At 36.1% G+C, this 10073-nt stretch overlaps 1 long non-coding RNA gene across 1 annotated transcript; it reads right to left on the reverse strand.

Annotated features, from left to right (window-relative positions):
• Positions 1-8209: 8209 nt before the first annotated feature.
• Positions 8210-10073, reverse strand: LOC110794848 (uncharacterized). Its single transcript, XR_008918930.1, has 2 exons — positions 9264-10073; positions 8210-8670 (listed from the first exon to the last, which is right to left on the reverse strand). It is a non-coding gene; the product is annotated as an uncharacterized lncRNA (long non-coding RNA).

Consider the following 10073-nt stretch of genomic DNA (forward strand, 5'->3'; position numbering starts at 1 on the left):
ATCAAAAAAGTCTGAAATGGTTGTTTCAACAGAAAATTTCCACTCCCTTTCAACAATTTTGGCTTTCTAAGTTAATGGGTTTTGACTATGAAATCCAGTACAAAAGTGGCAAAGAAAATGTGGCTGCTGATGCACTTTCTAGAGTCAATGGTACTGAGATTTTGCTGATGGCAATTTCTGTTATGGATTCCAACCTTTCAGCATTAATTGTGGCTAGTTATCATCTGGATACTGCCCTGCATGATACATATTTGGCTCTTTCTGGTGGACAATTGGTAGATGGGTTTGTGTTACAGAATGGTCTCCTCAAAAAGAAGAATAGAATAGTGGTTGGCCCTGATCCAGTTCTTAGAAAGAAGATTATTGAGTGGCAACATGCTGCACCTGAAAGTGGTCATGGTGGAAGGGAGTTGACTGTTTCCAGAGTTAAGTCTATTTTTTCTTGGAAAGGCCTTACTCAAGATGTTAGACACTTTGTTAGACATTGTGTCACTTGTCAGTCTTCTAAATATGATACTGTAGCATCTCCAGGTCTCCTTCAACCACTCCCTATTCCAGAACAGGTATGGGTGGATGTTTCTATGGATTTCATTTCTGGACTGCCTAAATCTGGTGGCAAAGAAGTTATTTTTGTAGTGGTTGATAGACTCAGTAAATATGCTCATTTTATGGCTCTTTCTCACCCTTATACTGCTATCACAGTTGCTTAGTGTTATCTTGACAATGTATTTAAGCATCATGGGTGGCCAAGAACCATAGTGAGTGATAGGGATTCAGTATTTCTCAGTAGCTTTTGGAAGGGGCTTTTTTCTCTCCATGGCACTTCATTCTTGTTGTCTAGTGCTTATCATCCCCAGACTGATGGCCAGACTGAAGTTGTTAACAGGTGTGTGGAGAATTATCTTAGATGCATGACTGGTGAGCATCCCAAGGATTGGCACATGTGGTTACCTCTGGCTGAGTGGTGGTACAATACTCATTTCCACACTGCTAGTCAGATCACTCCATATGAGGTGGTCTACAATCAACCACCCCCCCTTCATTTGCCTTACTTACCCCAAGAGTCCAATAATGCAGAGGTGGATAGGAGTTTGTTGAGGAGAGAAGCTATGATAGACACTTTGAAATTTCATTTGGCAAAAGCACAAGAGAGGATGAAGGTCCAAGCTGACAAACATAGGTCAGAAAGGGTGTTCAATGTTGGTGACTGGGTATGGCTGAAGTTACAAGCTTATAGGCAAGTTACTGTCAGTAGAAGATCAAACCAGAAGTTGGCTCATCATTACTATGGTCCCTTTCAGATTTCAGCTCTTATTGGGAAAGTTGCATGCAAGTTAAAACTTCCAGCTGATGCCAAGATACATAATGTCTTCCATGTTTCTCAACTCAAGCAGTTTAGGGGTACTCTTCCTATTGCTTCCCATATTCCTGACTGGTTTCAAGGGATTGATCCAACTCAACATTCTGTCACCCCTGCAGCTATCTTACAGAAGCGTGTGGTTCAGTTTCACAATGTTCCTCAGGAGCAGTATCTTGTGAGTTGGACTGGTTTTGAGGATCATGAAGCAACTTGGGAGGTGGCAGCTGATTTTCATGCTCAATTTCCTTCTTTTGTTGTCTAGACTTGAGGTCAAGTCTTTTTCAGGGGGAGTGTTATGTTATGGGATGATCATGATATTATAAATATCATGGTTTTGGCGGGAAAGTTAGTTGCAAAAGTTAGTTAAAATCAGTTAGCTAGCTTTTAAATAAATTCCCTTAATTTTAGGAAGTTGTTAGAAGGTTGTTGCTGATTCCTTATGCCAGCTTATATAAGGCATCATTCATTGTACTTGTTAATCAATGATATAATAACAACTTCTACTATCTCCTTCTTCTTCTTTCCCTTTTCTTTCTACGCAAGCTTCCTCTCTTCTTCTCTCATCTATTTCTTAAATACTGTCAGCCATCGTTGGAGAGCTTGAGAGCTCCCATATCAACCAAGTGGGAAAATGAGTGGCTATAAGTTGTCCAATAATGTAAGGATGAAAATTAATATTAAAGTATTGTGAGTGAGTAAGTTATATTGGACTCCCTTAATAAAATATTGCATGTTGTATGTTGTGATGGGCTAAATAAGGGTGCAAATGTAAAACTTATATGCAATAAAAGTAATAGAATAGAGTGTAATTAAGAACTTTCAGAAACAGACTAAAACGGAAAACACAAAGAACTCCAGGGAACGGAGGTAGTAGTAATCATACATATATACTCAATCTAAACATGCATATCTCAACCTATTAGTTTTGAAATAAGTGGTGAAGAACAAAGCGTTATTTATCTCGACAAGTGTTCATGCACACGATGTGTGCGTGACAATTAATGTGAAAAAACAACGATGAGATGCCTAGATAAATGAAAATGTTTTTTTGTTTTGTTTTGTTTGAAGTGATATTTTTCGAAATATAGTTAACTTCCATTTAAACAAATTTGACACGGTTAGTAAGGGTAATGCTGTAGCCCATCACCTAGCGATACTAATTCCTTTTGGTATTGAACAAATTTGGGAAAATCATTGCCCTTCGGAGATTTCTCCGTATGTACTGATGGACACTTTGTCCCTTGATTAATGAACTAACTCGTCTTTTCCCTCAAAAAAAAGTAGAATTTATTCTAGTTATTTTTTTGAAGTACCATACTAATTATTTTACTCTTTTCTGCATTTAATTTATATTTATCTTAATTTCTTAATATCCCTTTCATTAACCTCTAGTCTCTCACATAAAAACTTCTTATTAGTTTTCATTCGATCCAAAAAATGGTTTTAGAAAAAGTTAATGAATTGTTTTGATTTTCTATTACCGGCCAATTGCATAGATCACAAAAAGATTTCTATTTCAATTGAAAATTGTCAAAAGACTCATGCCAAGAAATTGTGTACTATATTCATCCTAACCCCTTTAATTTCTAGAGTTGAATAGTTTTTTTTGTTCTTTTTGAAGGAAATTAGAGTTTGACTAGTTGATAATACTCTTAGCTAAAATATCCTAAAGTAGGAGTGATTAATATAGAGTTAGCATGTGTTACTATACATATTTTTGGGACTAGGCACCCTAATAATTTCTATAGAGTTGGCATGTCTTACTATAAATACATTTATTTAATTACTAGTTACAATCATAATAATTTTGCTTGCAATAGTGTATAATTCCCGATATGATCATAACAATAACACCATGTAATTGACAATTAGATTTTGACATCAAAGGCGATATAACTAATAGCTAACATGAATCATTTGTTCCAAGACATCAAGATTGTCAATGAATGTAAATTCGGACATGTATGATGTTTATTAAGCTTGTCTATATCATTATCTAATACTACTAATTAGTTAAAATCGGATAATGACATATATACTACGAAGAAGTACTTACTACATGCATGTATACATTTTAGATTGAGATTAATTTAGCAACTCATGATAAAATCATGTGTTGATCGATTATAATATGGAATTAGATTACGAGTGTGGATCTTTTGCATGGATTTCTCTTTGGTTGCGGTGAATCATAAATGTTCGAGTCTAATTTTAACTTTGTAAGAAGAAATTGTACCACTTTTAATTCAATGCTCGTGAGTCGTGACTGGTGAGCAATAAACTTGGAATTTGACTGACTGACTTGTCCACTTTCTTGGCGTTTGGCGAGAATAAATGTCACGCCTCAAATTTATTTATATATTTTTTTATTTTTTTTTATTCTTTTTGGCGAAGCGTAGTATTGTTAAAAAAAAAAAAAAACCGGGAGTTTGACTTTTACACTTGGAAACACGGAATATTGACAACAAAAGTTATAAAAGGTTAATTACGTTGCCATGTTGGGTGTATGAATAACGTCTAAAGGTAAGGCTTGTAGATATCATCAAGAGGACGAATAGCTCATTTTGGTTACATAAGGATGGTGAAAAGATTACGGAGTATAGCATAATTACTTGATTAAAACATGTATATTGAAGTCAAATGTATTCTTTATTGAACTTAAAAGTAAAATTAAAAATATATATAGAGTCCGAATTATTGTACAACTCATGCATGCATCAATAGTTTTGTTACAAGTCGTAACATAATTGCACACGAGATGGTAGCATTATTATATTTTATATGGTGTTAGTAAACAAATTAAAAATATTGTGCACGAAATACTCAGGCACAAATGCACTTATATTTTGTTTTTTAAAAAAAATTGAGACTTCATACATTCAATAGAATCAAGGTTCACTTTCTTCACCTAAAACGAGCATTATTCTCTATAAGTGATTGAATGTAACTTTTGTGAAACGAAGAACGTAGCATGCATGATTGAAATGAATCATGTTGATTGCATCTCAAAAAGTGAGATATGTCACATGCATGATCTCCAAAATTTACCATGATTATCATAAGTATGATTATCATAAGTGTTTGGAGTTGTGAGTTAAAGTTACCTTGCAATTTGTCTATTTATTTGAGTTGTTTCCTTCAAAATTCAAATGATATTTTCTTTTTCGGATTGTAAGTTGTCACCATAAAGATTTGCATATATAGTTGATTGCTCCCTTGTTTCAAACATTCATACATCTTCATGTTTGTAAAATCATTAAAGAAAGGAACTTTTTTCACTTTCTGTGAGGCAAAGCTTAAGTGTTACTGTGCTCTTGTTGGTTATGAGTACGGATGTTCATAAGGGTTCAAATAAATTTCAAGGCAAAGTTCAGGAATACTATGTAATACTCTATAATGAGTACGATAAGAATAATGTTCATTTCAAATAAAGTACGACTCTTATATCCTATAAAATTGTTATTGTTATTTACATCTGCCGTAATCACTAATTAATTTGTTAGGATATATCTCACGTGTACAACTAGGAATTTGTAACTATATGTCTATATTGTAAACATTAATTCAAAGAAATACAATTAGGTTTTCCAACTCATTTTGTACTCTCAAAATGGCAAAAGAAGAGGATGACTCCCATCCTCATCAAGTTCACAAGTTGTTATTGGTGTTTATATTTGTTGTAATTCTATTAGTTAGTTATATAATCCATCAATGTATATCTCCCATTTGTTAGGAAATATCTCGCGTGTACAACTAGGAATCTGTAGTTATATGCCTATATATTGTGAACACCACAAAGCAATACAATTAGGCTTTCCTACTCATTTTTCCTTTCTATACTCAAAATGGTGAAGGATGAGGATAACTCTCATCTTTATCAAATTGTTACGGTTGTTTATACTTGTTGTAACACTAGTTGTTTTTTTCCTCTCTTATTTAGTTGTCTAACCAATCAACGTATATCCTCTACTTGGTATTTGTCATAACACATTTCACCCCTATATTGTAAACATTACAAATCAATCAGCCCGTAATCAAACAATGTCTTAGTCTAGTGGAAAGAATTCCACATTCCAATCAAAAGATTGGGCGTTCAGTCCCCACTAGGGGCACTTTGAGGGAGGAACCCCCTTACCACTTCCCCAACTCTTAAAGTGTCTAGCCTACTAACCCGGATTGGGTTAACCCGTCCGAGGTTCCAACCCAATAGAACACTTCATTTTACATTCTAAGAAGAAAAATAACAATTAGCCTGTTATGCCGGCCCATAGCCCCTTTAAGAACTTAAATTATTCTTGCAACCTACGGGCCACAATTTGTGCTTTCTATCATGCATTCTTACGTTGCCAGTTTTCGAAGCCCAACCTTTTATTGTGAGAGATGGGAACATGGCTGTTAAATCAGGTCATCCAAAGGTTACAGATCGGATATAATCCAATAATGTTTTGTGCGTGATCATTGTGCTCATATGGATGGAATGCGTGTGATATTCCAGTAGGAACACTGACAAGAGGGGGGGGGGTGAGAATTGTTTCGTTGAACTTAGGGTGTTCCTTTGCGGAATTTAGAAATTAAAGGAACATCTAACAAATTAATACGAAGAATGTGAAAACTGAGGAAACTTCTTGATCCTTATAAAGAAGCGAAAACCTCAAACTCTTTTATATATTGTAATCGCTCGAATACAACACACTCAATAACTCGAGTTCCACTTGAACACGAGTTCCTCACAGCAATCCCCGTTGATTACTGTGCTTGCTCCTTTCACACTCTCTCGCTGACTTGACTCTAAGTCACTTTAAGGATCACTCAACCCTTACACTCAAAACTCAAGGAACACTTGATCCTTAACCCCACAACTCAAGGATCACTCGACCCTCACACTCAAAACTCAAGGATCACTTGATCCTTAACCCCACAATTACAACTCGAATTATGAAAACTCTAGTATTTAATAAAGCTTATGTACAATAAAGGAACTTTAGGAACACGCTCTTTTGCAAAATGACTTTTATAAAAACTCTTAAGTTCTTTAGAAATATTGCACGTTGTCAGTTGTAATTTGAGAAATGAAAACCTTTTCCTTTTATAGAAGAACTTTCTTGGTCAGTTTCCCATGTTCCCCTCAACTGCCACTAACAGTTACTGGGAGCAATAACGTGCACGTTGATTGAGAGAAACAGGGAGACTTCTTCAAACCACTTTTAACACGTTCAATTTTAGAGAGAATAGTGGGAGCAGTTTTAGGAACAAGTAAAATCTTTTCTTGGAAAACAAGAAGTTCTGAATCAGAATCCAATGTTGATTTTATTAAAAGCGTTTTATTTATTTTCCAAAAGTTTTTTGCTTTATAAAACTTTATTCTATTTACAAAAACTATTTTCTCAAACGTATTAAAACACACGTGTTCCTTTTGTTCCATATTATGCATAAACGTTATTAAAATACTTACATAAAATCTAAACATAAACTCATATGTTGTAGCTTCTATGTTGGCACCTTTTGAAGCTTCGCTTGAACGCTTCATGCATTGTTCCTTCTCCGGAACATTGATGATCCTTATAATATATGAGGAACACCTTAATAACTTGCTTAGGATCAGCCGTTGAGGATCAGCCTTCTTTAGGAACAGCCGTCTTTGGGAACAGCCGTCTTTGGGAACAGCTGTCTTTGGAACAGCCGTCTTGGGAACAGCCGTCTTGGGAACAACCGTCTTGGGAACAGCCGTCTTGGGAACAGCCGTCTTGGGAACAGCCGTCTTGGGAACAGTCGTCTTGGGAACAGCCGTCTTGGGAACAGTCGTCTTGGGAACAGCCGTCTTGGGAACAACCGTCTTGGGAACAGTCGTCTTTGGGAACAGCCATCTTTGGGAACAACCTTCCTTGGGAACAACCTTCTTTGGGAACAGCCTTCCTTGGGAACAGCCTTCTTTGGGAACAGCCTTCTTTGGGAACAGCCTTCCTTGGGAACAACCTTCTTTGGGAACAGCCATCCTTAGGATCAACCATCTTTATATTTGCAAACTTGATCGATTCTTTAGGATTCCCTGCATTGCTTGGTGTTTGTTCCACATGCTTAGTTTGTCCTACTCAGGCACTCCCTTACTTTGCATTACAAAAACACTTAAACAACGATTAGGAAGTTTGCGTTGTCATCATCAAAACTCAGAATCAACAATATTCCCCCTTTTTGGTGATGACAACATAAGCAAACTTTTACCAAAAAGATCAAATTTATTCGCAATCCTAAACAAGTTTTCAAAACAAAACAAAATTAAAAAGTTACGAAAAAAGATGAATTTTTAAAAACAACGATTTTTGTAAAAATGACGGTGAAAAAGAAAATTGAAAACTTAAAACAAAATTGAAAACTTACAGCAAGAAGTGAGTTAATGAGGGACATGGAGACAGGTAAGATCAATTAAGAAAAGTTTGCATTCTCTTCCCCCTGTTGGCATTAACAAAAAGAAAAAATACATGGCAATAATATAATATTCATAGCACCCCACGATCAACGTTTGGCAAACTAAGTTAGCCTCAAAGTCAATGCCCCCGAGGTTTCACGAAATTCACCAAATACCCCTGCGCGTTTCAAAATACATAATATACCCCTATTTTTTTCGTATTGTTCACCAAATACCCCTATTTTGACTTTCCGTTAGTCCTCCGTTAAGTCATGTTTATAATTCACCAAATGCACATGTTTATAAACTTTTTGCACAATATACACCTATTTGTAAACTTGTTTGCACCAAATACCCAAACTGCTTTTAAACTGCATAATTTAAATCTAACGGCTAATTTGCAGTTCTAAATTTCCTAGCAATGAAGTAGAGCAGTTTGTAACAAATTTCCAGCAATAAACAGGGATTATATTCCATAAAAAGCTGATTAATTTGCATAGTAGCTTTACAAATACTCTGAATAATAATACCCTTGCAATGAACATTTACAATCACTCTTGTACTACAAGGCATTGCCCTGCTTACATAAGATATGACCTTCGTGGGCTTCGTCACAATAAAAATAATCATTCTTACAAATTTAGTGTTCTCGTTGAACCAACTGTGTATACTATCAGTAATTTTGTGTTTACACTTTACATCAAAATCTAAAAATGCATGAAAAATGTCAGTTGCTTAGCTTGCCTTAGGCCCAAGAGACAAAGAGCAGCAAATTGAACTGGTGTGACATGAGCTTGTGGAGACAGCAGTTGGTTGGCACCAAGAAGTTCATTAGCAGCACCAAGATCAGATGGCCATAATAAAATGACAAAACCAGAGATCATCAGATTGGGTGCTGCCCTGCCAACTGCAAACAATATCTTGGAACTCAGATACAATGGCAAACCAATGACTATTAAAGAGAATAAGCAAGAAGCTTTTGAGACATGATTTTGGAGGTACCAACCCCAGCACTTAATCAAACAGACAAGATTCTCCTTAGATATACTTGAAAGCAAAATACACAATAGGTGAAAATTCGAGGTTGAGCAGAATTCTGTTTGGGCCATAACTAAATGTTTTTATCACAAACCATGATATCTTATCATCATTCTCAGGAGTGTTTAACTTTAAAGTATGACCCTTAATGGTAATGCTCTCCGTAGTCATCATTTATCAAAGGTTTATCAAAAGTTTAAGACCTTCAATACTCATGAAGTCATGAAGCATATACAATCATACACATTTACACCATTCACCTGTTTCACAACAATGATTATCTCTCTAATTTAACAAAGGCCCGCTTTGTTCAAGTGAAACTTTTTTCCAAATTAACCAAGACTACAATCATAATGCACCACAATCAAAATATATCATGCCAGATGCCATCAAATTCCACAAATTAAATTTCACAAATTCCACAAATTTTACATAATAAACAGGAGGGGGGTTGTAGGTAACCTGGACTTGTGATTTTCCAAATTGATTAGAGTTGAACACGAGATTAGGTTTTCCGTGATCGTCAGCCCAATCTTCGCAAGATTGCCAATCGTCCATTAAACAAGCTTCCTCGCTGAAAGCATTCGGGTCAGGGTCCATATATTGCGGGTCAATCACAAAAATTGGGTACACAAAATTCGATTCTGTAGCAGCTTGTTCAAGAGTCGGGTTACCGTGGATTCAGAATCCCTTTCGGAACCACATTAGAGAAGAATTGGATGAAGCCGCCATTTTTGTGATAATTGAAGAAGTTTTAGCATCTGGAGTTTGGTAGGGAGAAGGAGGTGGTTCGAGGAGAGAGAATTGAGAAGGCGCTGTCGTCTTCTCCTTCCTTAGCTGCCGCCGCGCCGTCTTCTCCTTCCTTCCTCGATCTCCTCTCGCCGCCAGCCTTCAACCTTCGTCGGCGGCAATGGTGGATTCTTCGGACTTCCTACCACCTGCACTACCAAATCACCGGAAGAAGAGACTTGTATTTCTGGGTAATTTGAGGTGAATCAATGGCTATTGATGAATTGGGGGTGAGATTGAAGATGGGTAAGAAAGAACAGAGGAGATGAGAGGAGAGAGAAGAAAAGAGTTTTTTTTTTTAAAGTTAAAATGTAGAATATAGGTAAATAAGGGTATAAACGTAAATAAATACTAACGGAGCACTAACGGCCGTTAAATCCAAGGGTATTTGATGCACTTTATGTTTACATAGGGGTATATTATGTATTTTGAAACGCGCAGGGGTATTTGGTGAATTTCGTGAAACCTCGGGGGCATTTCATG

Source organism: Spinacia oleracea, chromosome 4, assembly GCF_020520425.1.
Source record: "Spinacia oleracea cultivar Varoflay chromosome 4, BTI_SOV_V1, whole genome shotgun sequence".
In the NCBI taxonomy this organism is placed as follows: Eukaryota; Viridiplantae; Streptophyta; class Magnoliopsida; order Caryophyllales; family Amaranthaceae; genus Spinacia; species Spinacia oleracea.